The sequence below is a fragment of the Staurois parvus genome, unplaced genomic scaffold (genome assembly GCF_062004578.1).
Source record: "Staurois parvus isolate SC_StPar_1 unplaced genomic scaffold, SC_StPar_1.0 ptg001302l, whole genome shotgun sequence".
Classification (NCBI taxonomy): Eukaryota; Metazoa; Chordata; class Amphibia; order Anura; family Ranidae; genus Staurois; species Staurois parvus.
This window is the reverse complement of record NW_028319098.1, coordinates 6,452,431-6,480,229: the sequence shown is the minus strand read 5'-3', so window position 1 is coordinate 6,480,229 and position 27,799 is coordinate 6,452,431.

Sequence of the window (27,799 nt, the reverse complement as noted above, 5' to 3'; positions counted from 1 at the left end):
ACTTTTTTGTCTGAGTACAGATCTATGTTTGTCCTAAGCATGTTTGAAGCCACTTACTGTTGACTGACTCACTACCTCTGTTGGGAGTTTTGTCCAAGCACTGGCTCAGGATTGTGTTGGAGGGTGGATCGCCACATGCTGGTTGTGTTGGAGGGTGGATCCCCACATGCTGGTTGTGTTGGAGGGTGGATCCTCACATGCTGGTTGTGTTGGAGGATGGATCCTCACATGCTGGTTGTGTTGGAGGGTGGATCCTCACATGCTGCTCGTGTATGGCACAATGGCCAGCTGAGATCAAGAAGTAGGAAGAAAAAGCTCCAAGCAATGTGAAATCTCCTCAGTGGCCCTGCAGCTCCAGTAAATGATGGCGAGATCACCATCAAGGCTGCACTATGGCAACGCTGTGCTGCTTAAAAGGCAACTGCTAAGAAATTAGAGTCTTTTTGCTCTTGGCGAGCTTTATTTCACTACAGCTCGGCTAGACAGAATGACACCCACACACAGAGTCTCATGTCAAGACACATGTACCTTTGGAATCTTTGTTTAAACACATGGGCGTTTGTGCTGTTGTAGTGGCAGCCATCATTTCTGGTGAGTCTTCAATTCACTGGGAGACAGTGACGGCAATCTTGAATTGAATTGTTTTGCTGCAAGCAAAAACACTTTATGGTGATGGATGGACATTATTTAATTGTTTTCACTATTGTTTTTTGATATCACAGACATTTATCACATTTTATTTGTCTGGATACATCATATGTACACTTTATGTTTTACATATTCCTAATATGGGCCTGCTGTACCATGTACTTGTATGAAATAAGTATCTTGTTCTCTTTGTATTGTTTCCTTGTGTGAAATCCCTGCCAGTCCCTCTGCTTTCCTGGTAAAAACTAACCACACTAAGCAGGAGAGCACATCATGGTCAGTTCTCTAGCTATGTTTTTAACTCAACTTGCTCTCCTCCAGTGTTAAGACTTGTCCTGATATGTCCCCCATGCACAGCCATTCACTGGGAAGATCAGTGTGCTGCTGTTTCCCCCCGCTCTTATGCAGCTGAGAACAGAAGGAATGTGATCCCTTATAAAAAGGAAAAAGGGTATTTATATATATTTTTTAAATCTATATAAAAAATGTTTTGCCTTTCATTTCTGTTTTAAACTGATTGGGCTGTTTTATAGCCATGACTAAGGCCTTGATGGACTGATATGTGTAGATATTTATCCTGGATTTTACCTATGCCTCAATAAATTGATTAGTACTGCAGAGATTATCATATTGCTGTCTTTTTCTTTTGGATTACAATATCATCATTACAGTCACACTCTTTACTGTAGTTACCTAAAAGGAAAGATTTTTCCATCGTGGGTGAAATTTCCATTGGTAAACCTGCTGCTGTTTTGTTCAGTGTTCTAAAGCAGTGCACACCAAAGACTTCTTGGAATGAGACATGCTAATGCCTTTTGTTCAATCACAAATTCCAAAATAAATTATTATTCCTTATTTCAGGATACTTGGCAGAGCCTACAAATCACTTCTTTATGCCCCTTGGTCATCTGTATATGTAATAATATAGAGCCATTTATTCCAAACTGCACATATTTCCGCATTACCACAGTGCATGGAAGCAATGGCTTCTATGGGGTGGAGCTGTGAGACTTGTAAGAACATATAACCCAAAAAGTTATGATGATGTGGACCAAGAGAAGCAAAAAGTGCTCCATTGAACTATTGCGATAGTTCCCTCTTACTTTGGGATTTGTGATGGGTTGAAACATGTAATCACCTGTTCTGGCTAGGTTTTGTCCTGCACCCCACTAGTTCAGTGGAGGATTTGTGGTTCCTCCTGGCCCAAAACACCCTAACCTTTTGGGTTATTCTTTTTCAGTATTCTAAAATCCCAACAGGGAGAAAGAAGGACAAATTAGCATTTTCAAATTAGCACAGATGGGTGGGGAACATGTCACACAGCAGAAGTCTTGAAGGTCAGTGTCTACATTTACACCTTGCTGCCTGCCCACAGTACATTTATTACAAGTGGCAGCTACAGGTTAAGCAACCTATTGGTACATCGCTCAGCATGAGCGCATTGGTGTGCCCCCCCCCGGGGCCCACAGCTGTGTGATCCCCTGACCAAATCACAGTGCTCAGTACCTGCCTGCTGTGGGTATCATGTGATCGCATTACTAATCATATCAATCAAATTATTACATGTAAGTAGAACTATCATGAATGGCTTCAATTCATGATAGCTTGCTTACTAATGTGATACTGTGATTGTCCCACAGCTATCACATGGTACCTGACACCCTGTAAGATGTGATTAGCAAATCACAGCATCACAATAGTAAGCAAGCTGTCATGAAATTATAGCTTATTACAGTGATCATCACTATTGCATCACTGTAAGCAATAACAGTATAAAATATCCCTGATCACCCACCCAGAGTAGTACAGTGTCAGTATGGTGACACTGAACTACTCTGATGGCAGTATGTAAAAAATAAGTATCCCTGATCATCGCCACACATATGATGACACTGTACTGCACAGGTGACAGTACATTAAAAAAAATGGTTAAAAAATGTATTTCATTTCTTCATTTTCCAAAAAATTGGGAAAACGTTCAAAACATCAAAAAACTCACCATGCCTCTTACTAAACACCTCAGACTGTCTACTTTCCAAAAAGGTGTCATTTGTGCTGTTCTGGCATTTTAGGGCCACGAGAAATGTACAGCACATCAGGATTGTTCAATTTTCAAATACTGTATATATACCATAGCTTGTAGACTCTATAACTTTCGCACAGAATAAAAAATACACACTGATTTTGGTTATTTTTTTTAACAAAGAATTGTGCCAGACTACATTTTGGCCTAAATTTATGAAGAAAAAATTTTTGCTTGTAAGGTTTTATAACAGAAACTAAGAAAAATGTGTTTTTTTCAAAACATTTTCAGTATTTTTTTTATTTATATAGCAAAAAAAAAAAAACACAGTGGAGATTAAATATCACCAAAATAAATCTCTACTTGTGTGAAATAAAGATATAAATTTAATTTTGGTACAGTTTTGCATGACCAAGCAATTGCCAGTTAAAATAGCACAGTGCTGAATAGTAAAAAATTCCCTGATCATGAAGGGGTAAAACTTTGCAGAGGTCAAGTGGTTAAATAAACCCCAAGCCCAACCAGGGTGTAAATCAAAACATCTGTAACATGCTAACCTGCAGAGCCACTTAAAGTGCCATGCTCCCAACAGTTAGGACTCCTGTTCACAAGTGGTTAATGCTAGTACGGCCGTACGCCCCTAAACGTTTATAGAATTGTACCACTACTCCCAGTAGGAGTTCCTGAAGATTTGGGTCCCCCTATTGTCATGCACAGCCAGGTAAAACACATTTTCCAAAGAATTGCATTCAGAGTCAGTAAACAGTCCTTGAGCTTGGTTTTATGTTTTATTAGGGGTAATAAAATTGGAAGGGGTAAGGGGTGTATGAGATGCCCAATGGAACTGCAAACCGAGGACAAACTACTTTAGCATTTTTGTACAAGTCTTTACACAGCAGAAACTCTTCTTGGAGAGCTCTCAAGCCTCTCCTGGTGTACCACCCCAGATAATCCTCTTCTAATCCAGCTGCCTGAGGGAATCCCTGGGCAAGGGAATCCAGTGCCTGCCACCTCAAATGAAACAGCCCCGGGTAAGGAGCTATTCAGGTTCCCTCCAGAGTGCTCATTTTCCTTTACTGGAACAGGGGCTGTGGGACTACTCACTCAGTTTCAGTCCTGTGAGCAGAATTAGGTAGGTGGCTGCCTTCTGGCCTTTCAATGGGCTGGCTTCTTTCCTGGCTCTACAGGTGGTTCTCGCTCTGAGGACTGGTGAGTGATTCTCCTTTCCAGCGCCCTGCCTGTAGGTAGGCCGCTTCCCACTGGGTCCCCTCCCAGGCTCCTGCATCTCAGCTTCCTCACATTTTCCACCCGAACTCTACTGCTGCTGAGCAGGCTCAGTCACTTTTAAGGGCTGTCCTGAACCCATGCCAAGCCTCCTGCTTGGGGATCGTTCAGGATCCCCTAAGGGTGAAGATCAGCCCCTCCTCACCTCCACCAACTGCTTCTAGAATATGCTTTAAGATTCAAGAGCAGGGGGAGGTATCAAGGAATTGATCTGCAGAGCCTTTCAGCCCTGACACAAATTTGATCCAGCTGACTATTGCTCAGGCTGCTACTTAGCCCTTCTAATTACAAATTAATCAGCTAGCTCCCCCTAGCTAACTAGGAGGGTGCTACAGAATAATGTTTTTCTTTTCATTACAAATGTTTTATCCATACAAATCAGTAATATAAACTCTTTTTGCTTTGCATATTCATTACTGACTCCTGTTTTGTCTACAATTCTCCTTTAACCTGATAGTAGCAGTTGATTTACAGTCTATGAGTATGGTCCCATCAGACATTTTGTACCGTGAGAGGATGCATTTTTTTGCCAACTCAGCGAACCTGTGTTATTATTATTATACAGGATTCATATAGTGTCAACAGTTTGCACAGCGCTTTACATAATGAAGGTAAACATTACAGTTACATTACAATTTGGGTCAAGAGGAATCAGAGGGCCCTGCTTGTTAGAGCTTATTTTCTTCAGTATCAGTGATTAACCTTGTTGTTTGTTTTTTTTTTTTTCCTGAAACATTAAAAGCAATTCAGGAAGCCAATGAAGTTCATACTCATTGGTACTCTACAAAATCTATACAATCATATTTAATGACTGAAATGTAATTATAGGCAAACATTTCTACATTTGTGTTTTGTCAGATCTCTTCGGCTGACCAAAATGAACATCTGCAATTTTAGCGGGAAAATCACAGACATTTTCCATGATATTCGTATTAAAAAAACAAACAAGTTTCATTCATTTATTATGCAAATTGTATTATATTTCTTAACTTATATTAATACAATAAATATACATCAGATTTGATAAAATATGAATATAATATTAATATATCTGCTGTTTAAATATGTATCTTTAACATATGTCTAGTTATTTTTTCAGCATTAATTTGTTTTACCTTTTCATTGGCTTTATTGTTCTAGTGTATTTGCAGTATATAAATGTTAAAGGTACAATTATATTTTTTTAATATATCCAGCCTTGAAAATAAAGCAAATAATTATTGAGTAGAGCAAATGGACGTTCTGTGACTTTATCATTTGTAATTCTATTCAAATTGACAGTGTTTACACTTGTTAATGACTTTCTTTATGAGTGATAATTGATCTGCTTCATTATCATATTAAATCCTTGATCTTATGCCATTACTACCAAGTATAATAAATGGTCTATTTGATTTCTAGTGTAATGAACTAATTAGACTAATTAAAATCAATACGTGTGCCAATATTAGTCTTTCAATCTGAATGCCGGCGCTCTCAGTTCTGCATGCGTTTAGTAAAATCACCAACTCAGTAAAAAAAAGGGGTATAATACTGATTTATGAGCACTCGATGCTTGTAAGACAGAATAAATTGCTTGTACTGGCAGACTCAACATTAGTGAAGTACAAGATACTTAGTACATTATAAGGTCAGGGATAAGGACATGCTAACATGTGTAACTGGATGGCATCTTAAACCCACTATAATATATCAGGTTGGTGCATTTTAATGGATGTTTAAATACATGCATCAGGCACTTAATCTTAAGTGATCCATTCAATTTTATGTGTTAATTAAAAGGGTGTGTGTGAGTGTGTGTGTATGAGGGGGTACTTCTTCATTACATCGCTAGTACTCATTCTTTTGGGTTCTGGGTCTTTGTGTCTTTACTTTAAGTTCCATATATTTTGTTGACATGTTTTTATAACAATACATAAATTATTTTAAAATATTACTTTCTTTATATTTGCTAGAGGGAAAAGGTGGAATTGATACTGTTAATAGCGCAATTGCTAACTGTAGCACTCCTCCCAGACTCTCTGATTTGCATAGAAGAGAGATCATACATCATAACGCAGAACACATTTGTGCAAAGCTGGTAAGTGGACTTATGCTTTATTGTTGGTTCACTAATACATACACAGACTACTTTGCCAGTAAACTAGAGTAGGACAAAGATGTGGTTTTGCTTCTTTAACTATGAGAAACGATAAAGGAGCATTTTGAAAAAAACTACGCCAATCTGATCACATTTAGTCTTACTAGATTAGTCTGCATTTGCTAGCCATTCTCTGCCATTCGCCCTGAACATTCCAGATTATACTAGTGGTTCTCAGCTGGGGGTATGGGGGCAAGATGAATGATGTACAGGGCCAGGTCTCTGCATAACCTAAAGTTGAACTGAATTGTATCTGAACACCACAAACTGAAAATGCTATTTCATTCATTTTTAATATTCAGAGCAAACTCGCCTATCCATCCATGTCTCCATGCTTTACTTTGTTGAGAAATCACTTTGAAATGCCCCCTAGCATTTCTAGCTATGGCCTTCTTGAGTAAGGGCAGAATGACTCTGTAGCATTTACGTCCTGGAATCCATCTCAGGCATGCAGACATAAGGATGAGTTTAGCTCCTCCTCCACTCCAGATAAGGGCAGCACAGTGGCTAAGTGGTTAATGCTTCTGCCAAGCAGCACTGGGGTCATTGGTTTGAATCCCAACCACAACACTAGCTGCCTGGAGTATGCATGTTCTCCTTTTACCTCCATGGGTTTCTTTAGGGTACTCCAGTTTCCTCACACACTCCAAAGACATGCTGGTAGGTTAATTGGATCCTGTTTAAATTGGCCCTACTATGTATAAATGTGAATGAAGGGGACCTTAGATTGTAAGCTCCTTGAGGGCAGAGACTGATGTAAATGTACAATATGTACAGTAAGTAAATTGAGGCGTACATTGATGGTGATATCTGAAATAAATAAATCCCCCCTAGTATTTCTAGCTCTGGGCAGATGATTTTGTAGAATTTACTTGGAATCCATCTGCCCTTATCTCAGACATGCAAGCAGGAGGATGAGTTTAGCTCCTTCTCCTCTCCAGAGAAAAAAAAATGCCAGGAAGGCTCCTGAGATATATGACATCTGGCTTAGGCCAGAAACCAGGAAGCAACTGAAGAAATGTTAAAAAAAAAGTAAATATAGTAAACCTTCCCTATCTATTTACTAATTCTAGTAGCATAAGTAATAACGATAGTTAAAGTGGAGCTCCACCCAAAAGGGGAAGTTCTGCTTTAACACCTCTTCCCCCACTCTCCCTTAAGGATTGGCACCTTTGGGGAGCAGAGGGGGATTGGGTACCCGATTTTGATAGATATCCGCTCCCACTTCTGCTGTGATCACCTAGTGGAAGTTGTTCTCCCTCCTTCCCTCTCCGTAGTCTTCTGGGACACATGACAGGTTTCAGAAGACTACGGGGCCATTCACAAGGCGCAGCACTACTCGACATGTGCAGTGGGCACTCGGCTGAGAAGCCGCAAGCTATCACAGCCAGGTGCCCACACTTCAGATACCGGCGCCATGGAGAGAAGAGAGGACGGCCAGTGAGCGGTGAGCACACTGCTGGATCCAGGGACAAGTGAGTGTCTGTTTTTTTTAAAGTCAGCAGCTACAGTTTTTTTAGCTGCTGACTTTTATGTTTTTTAGATTTTGACTGGAGCTCCACTTTAATGTTGATTGAGAGAGTTAAAAAAAAACTAAACCAAGATTACCTACATTATTGAAAAGGAACCTGATCTCAAAGTAGAGAAATCAATGCAATTGTCAAATGACATGTGAGTAGCATTGTTGGTAACTTTACCTCGATTTACTGTTTTGATCTCACCAACTGTAGCTAGTTTAAGTATTTGTTATTTGACATTTGTATATAAATAGGATTTACTGCTTATGATTTTATTTCAGCTGCTTTGTTCACAGCTACAGATATGTAAAGTAAATCCAAGCTATTGATGATGGTTTCGATTAGTATGGTGAAGGTAATATGGGAACATGCTGAGCAATCCATTGGGAGTCTGTAATCATAAAAAGGTTAAGCCCCCCTTCCCTATCAATGAATGTGTGGAAGACAAATAGTAGTTTTAGTAGAGTGATGGGTGTGCAGAAATCATATAAACAATTGGCCAGCAAGCAAAAACAAGAACAGTCACTTATGGGACTTATCTGTAAATAATTGATGAATTAATGATTCACCATGTTGAATGTGCAAAGCAGCTTGTGCAAAGCAACTTGTAACATTTACCAAATAATCATGCCAAATATACAGAATGGGAAAAACCCGATTTGTGGCGGTGAATCACCTTTATAACTACAGCAAATAAAATGGCAGACATTTAATGAGCAGATGACATTCACTAATTAAAGCCTAAATCCCAGAAATGTTTTTAGTATATTGCAGTTGATCAGAACGTAGATGTGGTGGCTGCATTTGTTTTCTATTTTCATTTCTTTTCTCTTTATTTTCACCGGTTGATCTTGCCAGTAACACACCTGTTTTCCTAGGGTGACAAAGCCCGCACACTACACCATATCTGTGGAGAAGAAACATTTCATCCTGATACAGGAAAGGACAGGACTAAAATACCTCCCATCTAAATAATATGGTAGTAGGGGATGCTCTTTAGTTCACAACAGTGCTGAGAATAGGGCCATCTGATAACAGTGGGCCAGAGACAGAGGGCACATGAAGTTATCAACTCATGAGATTTCTGACAATATTGTAGCCAGGACTATAATTGCTGTGGACTTTTGCTGTTCCTCCTGTTGTTGCTGCTTTACTCTTCTATGGAATTGACAGAGTTAAGTTGAACAGTTTGTGTACAAATGCAGCAGTCATCTTTAAAGTGGAGTTCCATCCAAAAGTGGAAGCTCTGCTTGTTTGCCTCCTCCACCCTCCAATGCCATATTTTGCACCTTTTGGGAGGAAGCGGATACCTGGTTTTGACAGGTACCCACTCCCACTGCGGCAAATTGAGCCGGAAGTTAAGCCCCCCTCCTTCCTCCCACAGTGTCCTGGGAACTTTCACAGGTCCCAGAAGACTGCCGGACCAATCAGGATGCACAGCACAACTCGCGCATGTGCAGTGGGCACCCGGCTCTGTAGCTGCAAGCTGTCACAGCCTGGTGCCCACAGTTGAGATGTCAACTCCGGGGAGAGAAGAAAGAAAGAAGGGACGGCATGGGTGAGCACGTCGCTGAACCCTGTGACAGGTGAATGTGTGTTTATTAAAAGTCAGTAGCTACAGTTTTTGTATCTGCTGACTTTTAATAAACACAAAAATGGCTGGAACTCCACTTTATTCGCTTCCCAACTGCACTATAACTGAAAGATGGCTACATCATGGTTGTCCAGTTCTGGGAGGGCGTCCTTGGATGTCCTCCCAGAATGCACCCCCAGAGATGCGCACCCGGCGCTGTCAGTGATCGCTGTGTCCTACGGCCACAGCTGATCATGTGATGAGGTAAAAGGCAAATCACAGCGGCCTTTTACCACATGATCAGCTGTATCCAATGACACAGCAGATCACAAATTAAATACAGTTGCCGATTATCGGCAGCACTTTCCTGAGGCTGTCACAGTGTGAGGAAAGTACTGCAGATAACCGGCAAATGTGATAGGGGAGATGTGCACTGATAATCAGGGCACTGATTCAGTGCCATGATTATTAGTGCTGCCCAGCAATGCCACCCAGCATTGCCCAGCAGTGTCACCCATGAATGCCCATCAGTGCCACCTATCAGTGCCCAGCAGTGTCATCCATCAATGCCCATCAGTAACTCATCAGTGCCCAGCAGTACTGCCCATCAGTGCCCATCAGTGTCACCCATCAGTGCCCAGCAGTTGGTGCTATCAATCAGTGCCGCCCATCAGTGCTGCTCATCAGTGCCGCCTATCAGTGCCCATCAGTCCCTCCTATCAGTGTCCATCAGTGCTGCCTATCAATGCCCATCATTGCTGCATATCAGTGTATCATCAGTGCCACCTCATCAGCGCCGCCTCATCAGTGCCCAGCAGTGCCCAGCAGTGTCACCCATCAGTGCCCAGCAGTGCCACCCATCAGTATCTAGCAGTGTCACCCATCAGTGCCCAGCAGTGTCGCCCATCAGTGCCCAGCAGTGCTGTCATTCAGTGCTGTCTGTCAGAGCCTCAAGTCGGTGCTATCAGTCAGTGCTGCCCATCAGTGCCGCCTATCAGTGCCCATCAGTGCCGCCTATCAGTGCATCATCAGTGTCTCCTTATCAATGCCCACCAGTGACATCTCATCAGTGCCCATCAGTGCTGCCTATCAGTGCAGCCTCATTAATGCACATCAGGGAAGGAGATAAATTACCTGTTTGCAAAATGTTATAATAGAAACAAAGAAAACTTTTTTTTTTACATTTTTTGCTCTTTTTTCATTTACAGTGCAAACAATACAAACCCCAGTGGAGATTAAATACCACCAAAAGAAAGCACTATTTATGTGAAAAGAATTATAAAAATTTCATGACCGTGCAATTATCATTCAAAGTGCAACAGCACTGAAAGCTGAACATTGGCCTGGGCAGGAAGGGGGTAAAAGTGCTCAGTAAGCAAGTGGTTAAGAAGTTAGTTGAACATTCAGTAATCTTTAAGGAGACCACTGGGGCAGCCATTTTGGCAGTGTCTGGTTCTAGCTAAAAAAAAAAGGAGGAGGAGCTGTACAAGGCAGAAAAGTGAAGACACGTGAGCGGGTGCAGGAGTGTGCAGGGAGGGACTGAACTGCTTATCTGTAAGATACTCCACTGCTGGCATGTTCCTAGAAGAGTTGAAGCTGTTATAGCTGCAAAGGGTGGGCCAGCTCAATATTGAACCCTACGGACTAAGACTGGGATGCCATTAAAATTCATGTGCGTGTAAAGGCAGGCGCCCCAATACTTTTGGCAATATAGTGTATATATTATACCTTTTCTTTTTGTTTTTTTATACGTGCTTACATCATCTCTGTTCTCAGCTGCATAAGGGGCGTAGAGAGGTGGGGGTGGAAGAACAGCTCTACACTGATTTTCCCAGTAAATGAATATGCAGGGGAGCATGTCAGAGCAAGTCTTGGCCACTGGAGTCCCAGTACATCCAGAAAACTGACCACACAGGGAAGGATGTGCGTCTATGCTCAGTTTGCAATAGGAAAGCAGGGGGACTACAGGAGCATTAACGGTGCATTACCATAGACTTAACTTGAAGAAGGCGACAAGCTTCAGCTCCTCCCAGACTTGACAAGTAGCTTCATTTTTGCTACAGAGCATTGCTACATGTTTTTCAAATGTGAACAGCTGTGTCCACTATCCATAGTATCCATTGTAGGCTGCTTTGCCAGGCATTTGGAGTATCACAGGCAACGGTGAGTTGCTTTATTGCAAGTGCAATAGTGCACCTTACCTATTCTATACAAAATTTAAAAAACTGGTTTGGCTTTGGTATAGCCTTTGATCCAGCTCACCAAACCTGTTCAAAGTAGTATGCTACCACATAGGAAAACGTTACATCCATTTATTCTCTGTAATACAAAGTTCAATTATCAAAATGTATTTTAAATGTTCCTTTAACTGTACTATATCTTCCAAAACTTATAAGTGCACTTATTTACGGCTCAACTGCAGGTAACTAAATACTAAATATTTAACTAACTAGAGCTCTGCCATACAAGGATTGCAGAAGTCTGATATCAAGTCATATCAAAGTATTTAATGTGATATTAAAGCTATGCTTTTGGGTTTTTTTTTAATAACAAACATGTCATACTTACCTGCTCTGTGCAATGGCTTTGCACAGCACAGCCCTGATCCTCTTCTTCTCGGGTCCCCTGCCAGCACTCCTGGCTCCTGCCCTTGACCAGTGCCCAATAGCAAACCACTATGGGGGCACTGGTGCGTGCTCACTCCCAAGCATCCATAAGGCTCATAGAGCCAGGGCTCAGCTCTGCCCCCCACTCTTTCCTCATTGGCTCACTGGTTTTGATTGACAGCAGTGGACGCCAATGGCTTCTGCTGCTGTGTCTCAGCCAATGAGGAGATGGAGACCCAGGACACACGAGGCTCCCGTGCACATCTTTGGATCAAGAGGGTGCTCAGGTGAATATTGGGGGGGGGGGGGCTGTGGGGAGAGCTGCACACAGAAGGTTTTTCATCTTCATGCATAGAATGCATGAAGGTAAAAAACCTCCAGCCTTTACAACCACTTTAATTTACTTGATATTTAAAAATAAATGTATTGATATATTAATAGATACAAAACTACATTAATTTGTGTCTTTTCTATAAGCATGGAGTTCAGCTTCAATAAGTGCAGTAAGTGTATGAGTCTGACACCTTCAGTTTTAAATATATTTTAATTGCATAATTATTTTATTGTTGTTATTATTATTATTATTATTATTATTCCTCTCTACTGTTGTATAAAGTAAGTAGGATGTAAACAGGATTTTAAGAAAATATTAAACAAATGTAAAAACAAGATGCATTGGGAGCCCTGTCTATTTTAATATGTGTCAAGTTATTTAATTATCATCTTACTGTAATAATATTTGAGATTTATGCATTGTGTCTTTAGAGCTTCCATATATAATCATTTGTATTCATTCAGGTGTTGCACCGATTGCATGTTTCTGTTTTTCCATTGCACTGGGAATACAACAGGTAGTCTGTAAACCTGCAATAAAACAGTGATCATCACTGTTGGGACGACAAATCCCTTCTCTTTGCTTTCATTTTTTTCCTCTTGCTTTCCTCAGCTGGAAAGTTTTGACATCTGCCGGTTTGGGAGATTGCTGAGCAGCTGTCAGCACGAGGGTAGCTGCTTGCAGCAGCAGTTGGTGGGATGGCAGGGTGCCAACTTCTACCATCTGTGCGCCTGACATTTCCTTCTAATTAACAGTAGGGTTAATTGTTCTGGCAGGCTCAAATGTAGTGTCTAACATTACCCAAGGGAAACATGTACAAGCGCAGGAGTGGCAGGGAGCTGGGGACAGAATTCTTAACAAACCTATCGAAGGAAACTGCTTAACAGCCACTGATGTTTTACTAGATGGGTGCATGCACAAAAAAAAATGTTTTTTTCCTTCTGATAAATTATGCCAAGCTTTTAATGATGTCGAAAGAGTCAGGCTAAGAGAGGCTGAAACTACTGCCTTGGGGCAATTGTGAGGGAACAATTTGCATGTTATTACTGCATATTCATACCTAATTGTGTTAGCCTTTGCTAATAGAGCAGATTGACAACATGAAAAATCGTGCAAATGCTTTGTAGACTGAAAACACAATTCACCCTGACTTTTGTTTGCTTTATGTGTGATCGTGTAGACATCTTACGCACTGCGCTGTATGGCTTCTGTAATGAATTCTAATTTTAATTGAAGTCAAGTTAAAGAGGACCGTCTGTTGGTAAAATTAATTACTGAACAGTGTTATGCAAATCTAATTTCAAATTTAAAAAAAATGAATGTTTATTAGATGTCAAATTTGCAGTCTGTTGAAAAAAAATAGATGGTTTGAATGAATTTAGTGTCATACATTACTTTTGTTTGTGTAACACTTTTATTAAAAAAAAAAATCCCCTCTGGGTGATCAATGGGAATTGCAGTTTTTTTTCCAACCTTTGCAGATTCCTACCTGTTTTTGCTGTTTGTACTTCTATGTCTTTTGGATTAATCAGCTGATGCACTTGCTGGGCTCTAATGAGGATAGCTGCAAGGTCTGCATCCCTTTAGAAGTGATTAAAGAGCATCTCTTAGGAGCAGCTCACCAAAAAAATGAAATTTTTGTTGCAGAATATGCCCAAAATCTGACTTGTATCTTAGTGCAGACCTGTAAGAAAATCAGTGAGCCAATCACACAAGCGGGAAAAGACATTTCTTTAGGCATTCCATACACCAACTGTGTACAGAATGCCTCCAGGTTTCCATACTAAATTGAAGCACTTCAGAATAAAAAAGCAAAGGTAATTTTTAATAACATTCAATTACAATATGGTTTGTGTCGCAATAGTATATGGCAGGGGCGGACTGACCATTTGGAAACTTGGGCACTGCCCGAGGGCCTGGGGGCCCCATGAGATGCCCCTGGTACCTTTTTCATAGGCTTTTTTGAGTTTGGGCAAGAACACAGGGGCCCCATGATCCCCTATTGCCCGGGGGCCCCATGAGTTGTCAGTCCGCCCCTGGTATATGCTATTTTATTATTTGCTATATTTTTTCCCCCACCAAAGTGGAGTTACCCTACAAATGCCATGAGTTTCCAGTTGCTGGTAAAGAGGTATACATGCATATCAGAGAACTGTAGGGCAATGAACAAAGGAGTGAATGAGGCTGATTTACTGAATAATTTAAAATATAAACTAAATTTCGAAATATAAACGTCAATAATTGTGTGAATATCCACTTCATCTAGCCAACCATGTGAAAATCAAATTGCTGTTTACGTATTTCATATGCTCATGATTGGATAAATAAAGACAATTTATTGTGTGAAGATTTTCAACTACTTTATTAAATCAGCCCTAATGTGTAACACTGCATCTGACAAGGATTCAGTAAAGGAGACATGGCCTTGTCCAATATCCATGCAAGGGCCAACACTAGCTGCAGCAGCAGGCATGTAAGACATTCCACCAATTCATTCTAGAGGCAATAATTAGTCCAGCATCAAACAAATCAGTTCTCAAACCAGGTCAGCTATCAACAAATAAAGCAGTCCTCAAGCCAGGTCAGCCAGCAGAACAAATGTGAGTGTTGCCTCCTGAAGCAGCAATAATATCTGTCTGTAGATTTAAGATGGGCAGTAACGTTATCAGGGACAGAAAAAAGGCCAGATTAAGGTGAACAAAGTCTTGGCAATAAGGTAACCCAAATAAAAAGCAAGCCCTTTCTCCATCCCCTCAAAAGGTATCATCTGTAGGCTACTTATAGGTTCAGATAACAAGATGGTAAAGCTAAAGGATTATTATATACAGGCCACTTTATAGTATGGAAAAGCAAGAAATGTATGATTGTGCTTGATGAGGAAATCTCCAACTATTTAACAAACTATCTATTAACACTGAGGTGATGCTAAATAATTCATAGAGAAACATCTGCTATTAAATGAATTATGTGGGAATATATATATATCATGTCGTACAAACTGTGAGAAAAGATGTGAAAAAAAGAACTTTTTTGTCACCATTTTAACATACTAACAGTGTCAAACTTTAAAGATAAAAGGACACGCACCCAGAGCTGAGGCTGAAAATTAAAAACACGTCTAATTTTAAATTTGACTTAACTGAATTTGTCGATCTTGTGATATTGTGGCGACATATACTGTACAAGGAAATTCAATAAAGCTCTGTTTTTGGTGGTAGTTCCCTGTGCCTAATTCAGGCAAGCATTTGTACCAGTTTTGGTAGCATTACTGACATACAGTTGTGGCCAAAATTATTCAACCCCCACTGAAATTGAGTGTTTTGGCCAGTTTGACATTGCTTTTGATCATTCAGTCATCTTGCTTACATTTACATTAAAGAGGCACTTGTAGGTCAGACAAATATAACATAACAGTTATAATGAAATAACCACAAATGTCTTTTCTGTGCTCACAGCATTATCAGTTTTATTCAACCCCCAAGTGACATTCAATCTTAGTACTTAGTACAGCATCCTTTTACAGTTATAACAGCTTTTAAACGTGAAGCATAGCTTGACACAAGTGTCTTGCAGCGATCTACGGGTATCTTCGCCCATTCTTCATGGGCAAAGGCCTCCAGTTCAGTCACATTCTTAGGCTTGCGCACTGCAACTGCTTTCTTTAAGTCCCACCAGAGGTTCTCAATCGGATTTAAGTCTGGTGACTGCGATGGCCACTCCAAAATGTTCCAGCCTTTCCTCTGCAACCATGCTCTAGTGGACTTGGAGGTATGCTTGGGATCATTGTCCTGTTGAAAGGTCCAACGTCTCCCAAGCCTCAGGTGTGTGACGGACTGCATCACGTTTCCATCCAATATCTCCTGGTACTGAAGAGAATTCATGGTACCTTGCACACGCTGAAGCTTCCCTGTACCTGCAGAAGCAAAACAGCCCCAAAGCATGATTGACCCTCCACCATGCTTCACAGTAGGCAAGGTGTTCTTTTCATCATAGGCCTTGTTCTTCCTCCTCCAAACATAGCGTTGATCCATGGGCCCAAACAGTTCTAATTTTGTTTCATCAGTCCACAGAACACTATCCCACAACTTTTGTGGTTTGTCCACATGGCTTTTGGCATACTGCAGTCGACTCTTCTTATTCTTTGGAGACAGCAAGGGGGTACGCCTGGGAGTTCTGGCACGGAGGCCTTCATTACGCAGTGTGCGTCTTATTGTCTGGGCTGAAACTTCTGTACCCACATCTGACAAATCTTTTCTCAGTTCCTCAGCAGTCACACGGGGACTTCTCTCCACTCTACGCTTCAGGTAGCGCACAGCAGTCGAAGTCAGCATCTTCTTTCTGCCACGACCAGGTAGCGTTTCAACAGTGCCCTTTGCCTTGAATTTGCGAATGATGCTTCCTAAGGTGTCTCTTGGTATGTTTAACATCTTTGCAATCTTCTTATAGCCATTGCCCTTCCTGTGAAGAGAAATCACCTCTTCTCTTGTCTTCCTGGACCATTCTCTTGCCTTCACCATGTTTGTAACCACACCAGTAAATGTCTAGAAGGAGCTGAGTATCACAGTCATTTTAAAGCTGCCTAATTGGTGCTTATTATGCTTGATTGCTGCTCGGTGACATCCACAGGTGTTTTCAATACCTGATGGAAAGCACCTGTATGAACCTCTGTTCTTCAGAGTGGTAGTCTTTAAGGGGTTGAATAATTGTGGCAATGAAGAAACCACATAAGAACCATTTACTACTGTATTACATAAACAATTGATGTCATTTTAGTTGCATTTGGGTAGTTACAACGTCCTTGTAGGATTTGATTCTGAATACAATTCCAAATGTACACTATAGTCCCTAAACCCCTTTACAGCATTGGGGGTTGAATAATTTTGGCCACAACTGTATGTGCCAAATTCAGATACTTTTAATTACCTCCATTTTGAGAGCCTGTCGCTATGGTAGTGACAAGTTCTTAACCCCTTGGCGCCGACCATCTCACACCCCTTTAAGGGTTCAAAAAAGCTGAGAGATAGATCTTTGGCTGTCACAGCGGTCACTTGATTGGAATTGGAAAGCAAGTATGGATCGGGAGCTTACTGATCACCATCAGCTACCATGCTGGGAGCATACAAGGAGCATGCTCTCAGCATGGTAAGTAGTTTTAACAGGACTTCATATATGCTGCCACTCGACGTTAGGGCCCACGTGCCGAGAGGCTGCATACATGCATGCGGCCGCTATTAAAAAGTTGAAAAGAAATGCCAGTTTGTAGATTAGGAAACTGCAGTAATAAAGATCAGCTCCGAGCTGGTGAACAGAGGTATACCAGTACTCATAGTGGGGTATATCTGTACTGTGTCATCTTCCTGCACAGTGTTCTATCCTCGGCCCCATCCAGCTGTCATATTCAGGAAGCTAAATTTAAGGGACAGAGGATAGTGGTGATATCACGGGGTCTGAGCCTCATGGAGAATTGAAAGACTAGATACCCATTCTTACTTTTGAGTGACAGCAAACTGCAGTGGGCAGATTCAAAATTCACTCTTGGAATGAATAGTGGCTATGATTCTACATATTGTCATGCATCTGTCAATGTGACAAATGTAGTGGCCAGGGGGAGGGATGTGACTGAGAATGAAGTGTTCAGTATGGGCCTCAGTGCCACGCTTGCAATGTGTCTGACATGAACATGAATCAGGCAAAAATACCAATACTTTTAGTGCAAGTACCAATAAAGTTTCATGACACTAATTATGTTTCCCTACCGAAGTATCTAGCTATGTGTTTTTTGTTCATATTGGATAGTGTAGGTAGGGCTGCTGTTAAAAATCACAGGGCCGTGTACAGCCTACCTTACAGGGCTCCCCCCCCCCCAACCTCCTGAAAATATCAAAATTATTTTTCCGCTAAAAATACACTAAAGTCAGTCGTAGCAGACACAAACGCAACATAAGTTACACAATTCCTGCTAAATCTAAAAGATAAAACTGTACTGAATAATAAAGCTCTGTGTGTAAATGAGGTCTTGAGACTTATTCGCATTGACGCTTTGGCCTATACAGTGTGGGTCAACTATTTTTATGTGGCTGGAGCTGTGCACAGGCAGCCTATGATATGCTATGGGGATGCAGAGGCTGTATGAACACAGTGTTCTAATATCACAGGCATGTGGGTACAGGTGTATGGCTCTGAACACAAACAGTGTGCATTCGGTGCAACTCACCCGCACCTACATACCTGTCAAATTAGAACCTGCGGCTGTGTTTGTACAGTGTCCCCATAGAGTAACAGGCGGCTCCAGCCACACAAAACAACCTGTTCTTTTCACACAGTATGGGCCAGAGAACCCATATGAAAGAGCCCTTAATTTTTTCATATTATTTTTAAGAATTTTTAAATAATTTTTTAAACTTTTTTTATTGTTTTCACATTTTTTCACATCGCTGTTGGGGGGGCTTTGTTACCAAATCAGGGGTCTAAACAGACCCCTAATGTCTCGCTTTTGAGACAGAGGTAGCAATCGAGGGCACAGTCTCTTTCTCTGCAGCCTCAGTTGCACAGAATTAATGAACAGGAAGAGCACTGCACAAAGTGGCATATTTACCGTCCCCCTGCTCTCCACCCTGACACCAATCCCCTGCAGCAGCTGGCAGGAAAGAGAGGAGTGGAAGCCAGGAGCTCTGTGGGGAAGGGGGGCACACAGGGGGCCTGGGGAGCAGGGGGAAGAGGATCCTGTACAGGAGGGGGTGATCAGTGTGGCTGGGGAGCACATTTACTGGAACTGATCCCCTGTAGTTTCCCCCTGCAGAAGCTGAAAGTCATTGGGACCGAGAGATGGAGAAGCTGGTTTTCAATTTCTGCAGGGGGGAACTACAGGGGATCATTTCCAATATATGTACTTCCATGCTGCACCAATCACCGCCTCCTGTACAGGATCCCCTTCCCCATGCTTGTCAAGCTGCTGCCCCCCCACTGATGGGGCCCAAGTCACATACAAGAGGGCCAGCTGTACCCACTTATCAGCGGCCCTGAGCATTAGCGAGTATTGAAATCATTGTCAGGTTTTTTTACCATCTCTGTCATATTAGGGGGATTTCCCTTTACCTTTGTCCTGAAGACTCAGCAGGAAGTGTGAGGATATCCTTGTAACAGGATGGATATCCTTACTTAGACAGCTGTCATGGGAACAAATGTCCCCATTGGAAGATTTCCCTTCTAATTGTGTTCTGGTGCCAACTGAAAATTTTGGATTTATCCTCACTTTCATTCCAGGTGATAAGGACAATAAGAGAGAGTGACAACAATAAAAAGCTGCCAGTGGAGTCACTGCCCCAAGATCCCGTGTACAAACTTACAAGACCCTTACAATGAATATCAACCAAGAATCCCCCCCCCCAGTCTGGGAAGCTGACAAATGCTTTCTTCGAGGTATGCTTATTAAATTAGAAACTAAGAGGAAGAAAATGCTCACTAACAAAACAGATAACCTGCGGACCCAGATTAGAAAACTCACACGTTGCCACAGTTTCTAGCTCAAGATCCTGGTACCCAATAAAATTGCTCCATGACCAAAAGAACATTCTCCTTACTGACAAAGTAAAAGCACGGTTAGTTTGCTGTCATAGAGCACTCTACAAGTTTGGTAATAAACCAGAAAAAATGCTGGCCAGAGCTCTGAGAGTTATTAGAGCAAGAAACAACATCTCTCAAATTAAGCATGAAAATGGCACTGTAGCTAGAGATTGCAGTAATATTCAAAGCCTATTGTTCTAAATGATACAACTTACGCCCCTCTGATCCCAACATGGACCTTACTCAGAGACACATGCTTTTAACACAGTATCTCAGGGAATCAGACTTGCCAGTCCTAACTGAAGAAGCAGTATAGACCTTACAAAAACAATTTTGGTAGTCAGGAGGGGGTGATCAGTGTGGCGGGGGAGCACATTTACTGCAAGCGATTGCAGTAAAGCGTTTAAAAACCTGTACTTTTTCTCTGCTTGTACTGGATGCATAACTGATATATACTCTGTTGATTCCCACTCTCTTTTGTACGATTAATATGTTTTTCATTTTGAAAACTAATACAATGTTTTTACAAAAAAACCCATGGAAACATGAAAACTCCAGGGCCTGACAGCTACACCCTACCAAATTACAAAACTTTTCAAGAGACACTAGCAGGCAGATTTGTGGAAATGTATACTTTCAGACAGGGTCATTCACTTCCCAGAGATACTTTACAGGAACTTACTACTGTAATCCCCAATAATGAAAAAGATCCCCAACTCTGTCCTAGCTATCACCCAATATCCCCCTTGAATATAGATTTAAATATTTTTACCAAAATTATGGACTCCAATTTAATATCTCACTTCTCGAAAATTAGCCACCAGGACCAGTCTGGCTTTGAGCTGGAGCAAGAAGCCAGGGATAATACCCAGCTTGCCCCTAATGGAATTCATTAGCAAAGACCAAGCACACAACCTTCATTCTAATATCCATGGACACAGAAAAGCTTTTGATAGGGTTAGCTGGAACTTTATCCTTGCTACCATAGCCCATATAGATCTAGGGGACAATATGAAAATCAATTAATCTGTGTCTGCTCCCTTCTCTATCCATAAGGGCACATGTCAAGAATGCCCTTTCACTTTCTCTTGATTTTTATACTCTCCTTAGAATCCTTTCTATGTATCATGTGAGCTCAGGGGGATATTTCTGGCCTTTTGACCCCCTCCGATCCCCAAAAGTACATGCATCTGCAGACTCTTGCAGAATCTTATCTTTTTTGTCACCTCCCCAATAGTTTCCATTCCAACAATCCTAAAGGAGTTAGAGAGATATAGCCTACTATTTAGTTTAAAAATAAGAATCTCAAAATCAGAAGCAATGAACATTACTGTATGCAGGGATATGTCTGTGAACATTATTGCAACAAGCATCACAATTAGACTTCTCTCTTCCTCCAACCCAAAGTTTTTAAATTACCTTAAAGATGGATTCTAGGTGTGACAATTTGTTTTACATAGATACATTGGTTGTGCTTGGACCAATGAAAGCTTATACAGTATGTCCCATACCTGTTCAGGGTCCCCTGCCAAGTGGCTACCCTGCTGTATTGTGAATACAGGAAGTCGCTCAGCACAGGCACCATTCAGGGAACACTGTACCTTTACACAATGAATGCAAAGCGTCCCCTGACTGAACGAGGTGGAGAGGTAGGATGGTGATATCATAGAGCATTGTCAGTGCCTACTACCAAATGGGTACATGAATACATAGTAATATGAGTGGACCTGGAAGTGGCTGTGCACAACACCTGTGGACCCCCAGACACAGGTATATGCTGTATACTGGCACTGTATGCAGGCATATGTCTGTGTGTATGATCCCTAACAACTTATACAACAATTTAATTCAACAAGTGTACATCAATTATGGTAATTTGATAGGGATGTAATTTAAAACAAAAACATGCCTCATTGAATACAGCCTGCATTTTAATATATGTTATCAATACAAATACTTTCTATAGGTATTGCTACAGATATATTGATATAGATCAAAGTATTACTGTTTTCAGAAACGTGGCTTTTGGGTTGCTTATGGCTAGCTCCCCTTTACCAACTTCAGTCAATTAACTAGGATGTTAAAACTCTAGATAAAACTAGATAAGCATGTATAGGCATTAGCAGACAGGCATAAATATTGTCCTAATGATCAGCTCAAATGTGTAATCTCTTTATTTTGCTAATGGAATGTAACTGTTAAACACAATTTAATACTAAAGTGTTACTAAAACCACAACAATAAAATCAGTCTGTAATAAGCATGCTGGTTATACTTACTGTGGAACCTAAGGGGATTGCGTAAAATGGCTGTTTGATCCTGTATTCTCTGATGCTCCCCTTCTTCTATAGTCTCCAATCCATCTGCTGATAATACTGAGCTCTAGGAGTCACTCTGCACATGCTCAGTTTAGGGTTTATGGCTAGAGAGTTTTTTTTTGTTTCGTTGGGAGGATGCATGTGATCAGCACAAGGCCAATCAGCAAATGTGTCTGGATTTGGTTAGCAGGAGATTTGTGGAACCCAGTCTTAAAATTGTGCATTGAGAACTTATTGCGAACTGCAGTTGCAGGAGCATTATGTGTGGCACATTTGCAGTGGCAGAGCACTGGAATGGGCTGCAAACTTTAAGACATATTGCTGGAGTTACTTTTCAGCAAATATTCCAAATTACAGATGTGGAAACATTGAGGGGAATTTGCTATGATCAGAGCTGCCAGAATATGGAACAGCTGTACATGGCAAACAATCAGCTTCTACCTTTAATTTTCAAAGCTTAGAGTGGTTCTAAAGGCTCAAGGTTTTTTACCTTCATGCATTTTATGCATGAAGGTAAAAAAACTCTTCTCTATACAGCACCCCCCCCCTCCCAGCTCCCCTAATAATCACCTAAGCCCTCTCTCGATCCAGCGATGTGCACTGGAGTCTCGGCTATCCCGGGACTCCCACTCCTCATTGGCTGAGACAGAAGTGGGAGCCATTTGCTTCCACTGCTGTCAATCATAGCCAGTGAGCCAATGAGAAGAGAGAGGGGCGGGGCCTAGCTACGGCTCCGTGTGTGAATGGATACATCGAGCAACCGGTGCCCCATAGTAAGCTGCTTGCTGTGGGGGTACCCCACAGGTGGAAGGGGCCAAGAACACCAGTGGGGGACCTGAGACAAGGAGGATCTGGACTGCTCTGTGCAAAAACCACTGCACACAGCAGGTAAGTATAGACATGTTTGTTATTTAAAAAAATAAGCTTTTAGAATCACTTTAATGGACAAGCTGAAGCTAGAAGTTGATTGGTTAATATGCACAACTGCTACAGATTCTGTCTACTCCAGTTTTAGTAAATCCCCCCATTATGTGTTGCATCTATACAGTGCCTGAGCACTGTAATAGATAGGGAAAGAGGACAAGAAATGGTAAAGGTGGCAGTCCAGCAGATGTGGCAGGAGTTGGTAATGGTGACAGACCAAAAGAGGTGTCAGTAGCTGGTAATAATGGCAGGTCAGCAGAGGTGGCAGCAACCAGTAATGGTGGCACACCATATCAGAATGCAGGCATTCATAATGGTGGCAAGCCAGTTGAGGTGGCAGGAGCTAGTAAAGGTGGCACACCAGCTGAGGTAATAGGAACTGATAATGGTGGCATACCAGCAGATGTAGCAAATGCTGGTAATGGTAGCAGGCCAGCTTAGGTGGCAGGAGCTGCAAATACTGGCAGGCCTGTGAAGATGGCAGTGACTGGTAAAGGTAGTAGGCCAGTAGATGTGGCAGGAGTTGGCAATGGTGGCAGGCCAGCAGTAGTGGCAGGCCAGCTGAGGTGGAAGGAGCCAGTAATAGTGGCAGGTCAGCTGAGGTTGCAGGAGCTGGTAATGGTTGAAGGCCAGTAGAGATAAAAGGAGCTGATAATGGTAGCATACCAGCAAGGGTGGCAGGGGCTAGTGGCAGGCTAGATGAGGTGGCAGGAACTGGCAATTGTGGCAGAGCAGCAGAAGTAAGAAGAGCTAGTAATGGTAGCTGGCTAGCAGAGGTGGCAGGAGATGATAATGGTGACAGACCAGCAGAGGTGGCTGGATCTGTTAATATTGGCAAGCCAGCAGATGTGGCAGATGTTGGAAAGAGTGGCAGACCAGGAAAGGTAGCAGAAGGCGGTAATGGCAACAAGCCAGTAGAGGTGGCAGGAGCTGATAGTTGTAGCAGGTCAACAGAGATGGCAGGAGCTGGTACTGCTGGCAGGCTAGCAGAGGCAGCAGATGAGGCAGGAGCTAGAAATTGTGGCACGCCAGCAGAGGTGGTAGGAAAAAATAATGATGGCAGGCCAGCGGAGGTGAAAATATTAGGTAATAGTGGCAGGCCATCAGTGGTGGCATGAGCTGGTAATGGTGGCAAGCCAATAGAGTTGGAATTACAGGAGAGATCACAGGAACTGGTATTGGTGGCAGGCAAGCAGATGTGGCAGGGGCTGTGAATGGTGGCAGGCCAGCAGCAGTGGCAGGAGCAGGTAATGGCAGCAAGCAAGCAGTGGTAGTTGGAGCTGGTAATGGTGGAAAGCCAACAGAGGTGGCAGGAGCTGGAATTGTAGCAGGCAGGCAAAGTTGGCAGGAACAGGTAATGATGTCATGCCAGCAGAGGTTGCAAGGGGTAGTAATGATGACAACACAGGAGATATAAAAGGGGTGGAAAATGGTGGTAAGCCAGAAGGGGTGTCAGGAACTGGTAATGGTGGAAGGCCAGAAAAGGTGGCAGGAGCTGATATTGGTGGCAGGTCATCAGTGGTGGTAGAAGATGATAATGGTGGCAGGCCAGGAGAGGTGGCAGGAGCTTGAATTGGAGCAGGCCTAGCAAAGTTGGCAGAAGTAAGTAATGGTGTCATGCTAATAGAGGTGGCAAAGGCTAATAATGATGACATGCCAGCAGATATGGCAGGGGTTGTTAATGGTGGCAGGCCAGAAGAGGTGGCAGGGGCAGGTATATGTGTCTGAAACTGGTAATGCTGGCAGGCCAGCATAATTTGTAGGAGCTGATAATGGTGGCAGGCCAGCAGAAGTGGCAGAAGCTGTTAAACATCGCAGACCAGTAAAGATGGTAATGATAGCAGGCCAACAGAGGTGGCAGGAGCTGGTAATGGTGGCAGGCCTGGAGAGATGGTAGGCTCTGGCTGTATAGCATGGCCACTCTCAGAAGAAAAAGAAGACATGCCCTACTTTCTCAGTGGTGCAGATCAATCACTGCTTTGTCCTGCTTTTCCTGCTTTACCCTACTACCTCCGCATGTACAACCTCTGCTTCTCCAAATTTGGCTTGTGTGACATTTTTAATACAGAGGGTTGCTTAACTTTAATGTCAGCTATGGCAATAGGATGAATACAGATGTGGTGCTTAATGCAGTAAATATATGGTAATTTGGTGCACAAAGGTTTACCACATAAGTATGGGTCACATGTTATAAACAAAAGGCAGCTTTGCCAGTGTCAGTAACAACTTTATACAAAACTTTTCAGGGGTGGGTAACACCAGTTAGTGGTGATGGGGAAAAAAAGGAGTTGAATTATGAAGCCATAGCAAATAGCCATAGCAAATAAAAATCAGGACAGTGGCATTTGAGAACACCTGGAACAAGAACAATGAGAGCAACTGTAGCCCTACAGTGCTTGCTAGCTGTAGATACCACCAATTTATCTCCAAATAGCCACAACAGTGACTGCAACAAATACTGGACAATAATCTTCCCTAATGATATGTACAAGTAGATAGAGGTGATTAGTAAACTAATCTATGGTCACTGTGACCTTTTGTTACCACAAGTGCATTGATTGGGGCATTGGCAGGCTTCTCCATGATCTCTAGCACATCATCTAACCCAGAAATGAGCTCTACAATCATCTCCAGCCAATTAGAAATGGAGAAGGGCATGGGCATTCTCATATGCATGAATAATCTTTATTATACAATTAAAACAGTTAAAACATGACCAATTTTGGTGTATATCGGATGCATAGGCATCTTAATAGTGCATAGTGTTTCATATCCAAAATGCCATGCACTATAAGGATACCTATGTACATGATATGCACCAAAATTTGCCAAAAAGATCATACACATATTCATGCATATGTGTATGATCTCTTTGTGGCACATTTCAAGTCCTATAACCTCATTTTCCTCTATGCTTTATGTGCAGGAGGGATTACTTTGTCGTCTAGAATAAGGGATGGTGCCCAAAGAGTGATATACGTAACTATAGCAGGGTTACACCATTGTTATACTTTGTGGCATGAGCTTTCTTCCCATTTAAAAACCTCAGCTTATACAAACCGGCTGCCATTGTAGATTTGGGGGTGGGGGGTGTAGTAGCAAGAGCATAATAGCTGCTCTTATATAGAGATGAGTTACAGTCTAGGAGAGTGAAATGCAGACTACTGCTGTAATGCTCTAAGTGCTTCCAATGTCATTTCAGCTGTTAAATCTGAAAGCAGACGTGCAAGTTACATTCACATCAGTATCTCAGAATTTGACTACACACTAGAGTGTCATTGCATTTGCCAAACTGCTTACATCAATTTGGTGTAATCAGTAGCAAATCAGACACTTGTTTATATTTTTATCCTAGAAAATTTTTTTTAATTTTTTTAAATTAATTTTTACATTCCTGTTCTTATTTTTAGTATTCACATGAAAATACATTTTGTCTATAAAAAATATACATTTCCTTTTGACTTAGTTACATAATTTTTTGTTACTTTAGAAAAGTCCCCCAGTATCCACAGGTGGACAGGAAAAGCAAAATAAAAAAAAATCAAATGAAAATTGAATATACTTTTTTTCTTTTGATGCTGCCCCCTCCTCTTGCCACATTGCTGCCATAGACATAAGTCCTCAAGCACATTATGGTAAGTAGGGTTCAAGTCCTTTGCCTGATTACACTGTGAAATTTAGAAACTGACCAATGCTCTTTTAATTCAATATTTAACATTTTAGAATGAGCTCCCATATTATATTTCAGCTCTTCAAATTCCCCATTAGAACAGACAACTGGCGTCCATGTGATGCTTATTTTTTGACATTAATGAGACTTCTCCACTGGAGCTACAAGACATTGAAATTTATCTTCCAATTATCCAGCCTCCAATTCTTAATTCCATTCCATAAAAATATATAAGTTAAGCAAACGTGTTACATTTAATTTGTTAATATTGTGGATGAAAGACGGAGAAGTGCTTTCTGTCTTTGTGTCTGCTTTCAGATGATGTATTAATGTTTTTTCTCTTTATGACCATAGGTGGTCCACAACAGAGGTCTGACACAGCGGCAGTTAACTTGGTCAGTACCGTAACAAAAGTCCACTAGATTGCCAAGGTGGGATTATTTATTCTGGGTCACAACTTGTATATCTACATTGTAGTTGTTTTCTGTTTTTTTTTTCTTTTTTTGTTCACTTTGTTGTGAAGTTATGAAAAAAGTATTTTCTTTATGTGGAGAATAAAATCAAATGATACAGCGGAGTCTTTTGTAGATGATTTGAAGAATCAGCTGGAAGCCAAAGATCACACATTTTCTGCCCTTCAAAATGACCTTAGGAAGGTTACAAATGATGGAAAATCACAGTTGGAAAAGGTGTGGATAAAATAACGTCCTTCTGACATTTCTTCTTTATACCGGATCATATACCAGGCAGAATAATTAAATGGTTGCCGTCATATTAATAGCAAGCACTACAGGCAATAAAGAGCATTTTCAATAAATACAGAAATCTAAAAATATACCTATATACACAGAAAAGGAACATACATCTCCTTACCATAAAATGCACTTGCAAAACCGTTGTTTTTAATACATATGTGCTTGAAAGTTTGGTGGGAGGTTAATAGAGTTTTGACAGATGTGAACTGCTGGCATTTTTCATCTTTAATTACTTTGTGGATCTATTTAAATATTTTTGCTAGATTTGCTGAATAAATATTAATAATTTAGCTTGGAAGAAACGGGCAGCGAATAAAGTTGATCTTGGCAATTATTTTTTAAAAGATATGAGTTAAGTGTATACGTAAACTTGGTTATCCGTGTTATAAAAATTCATGCTTATTGGGCTTGGAAGAAATTTGGTCATATACTTTTTAATTACTG